Source organism: Mus caroli, unplaced genomic scaffold, assembly GCF_978045245.1.
Source record: "Mus caroli unplaced genomic scaffold, Mus_caroli_1 scaffold_3, whole genome shotgun sequence".
Lineage (NCBI taxonomy): Eukaryota > Metazoa > Chordata > Mammalia > Rodentia > Muridae > Mus > Mus caroli.
The window spans coordinates 89624647-89625915 of NW_028227258.1; the positions used below are offsets into that span (position 1 = coordinate 89624647).

General features: G+C 30.4%; 1 pseudogene; it reads left to right on the top strand.

The window, feature by feature from the left end:
• Positions 1 to 392: 392 nt before the first annotated feature.
• LOC115030813 (U2 spliceosomal RNA) lies at positions 393 to 573 on the top strand (annotated as a pseudogene).
• The last annotated feature ends 696 nt before the right edge of the window (positions 574 to 1269 follow it).

Sequence of the window (1269 nt, forward strand, 5' to 3'; positions counted from 1 at the left end):
TTTCATGTTTTATATATAACATTTACCACTTGCTTTTCTTCAAAGGGTGATAATCAGTATAAAATCTCTTTTAGTACAAAATGTTCACTCTTGAGCATTAGAACATGTACATTGGTTAAGAAATAGCCATTGCTTTCTACTGTTATTCTGGTGTTATAGAAATGTTTAAAGGTTTTTATGCATTTTTACTAGGAAATATCTGATAAAGGTTGGTATTTCACTGAAAATGTGACTAGGTAGTATGTCTTTTGTGAGATGTATGGTGACCAATCTATTTACATTTATTTTAATCATTATAAAAGCTTAACATTTTGCATATGAAAGATATATTTATAATCTTTTTAAATTTATAATCTTTTATAATTTATAATATATCTTCAGGACAACATATAATCGCTTCTCGGCCTTTAGGCTAAGATCAAGTGTAGTATCTGTTCTTATCAGTTTAATACTCAAAAAATATCATTATAGTTGAATTCTCACTCATGTGCCTTGTGTATATATCTATGACAAGGCTTGCATGCCTGTTTAAAGCTTAATTTTGAAAATAACTAAATATGTAAAGCTCCTTAGGGTTGAAATTTATTCTAGTAAAAATAGAGACAGTTTAGCTTCCTTAAATAGATACTTAATAAAGAGTAAATAAACACATTATTTCAAAATATTAAATTGTAATATCTTCCTGTTTGGCATCGAATTTACCAATGAAGTAGGAATAAGGAAAATAAGCAATATAAAAGCTAGCAAAATTTTTGGCTGTCTTTTCTATAGGGAGGTATTTGTAGAAAAAGCAAATCGAATGAGCAATTAATGTTTGACCAAAAGGGGTATCTTTTTAATTATGATGATTAGCATAATTGTGCATCAATCACCTAGGTAGTCTCAGTGGGAGGTAGTCTAGGTTTAGGCAGGTCTAAGGGCTTGGCTATAGAGATTATCTTTATTAGTAGAAAGACATATGTACTGCCACCATGGGTAACATCATTCCTTTGACAGGACAGTGGATTTTATGAGCTGGGAAAGTGAGCAGATCACAAGAATACATGAATGAATTCGTCAAGCTCTCTTATCCACTGAGGATTGCAATGTAACCATTTGCTTCAAATTAATGTTAACCTGACTTTCCAACCATGATAAGATGGAAACAGGAATTGTAGGACAAATAAACCCTTTCTTCCATAAATTGTTTCTGTCAGAGTATTTTATCACAACAGCAGGTAACAAAAATGAGAAATTGACACACATTTTAAAGATATTTTTATTTACTTC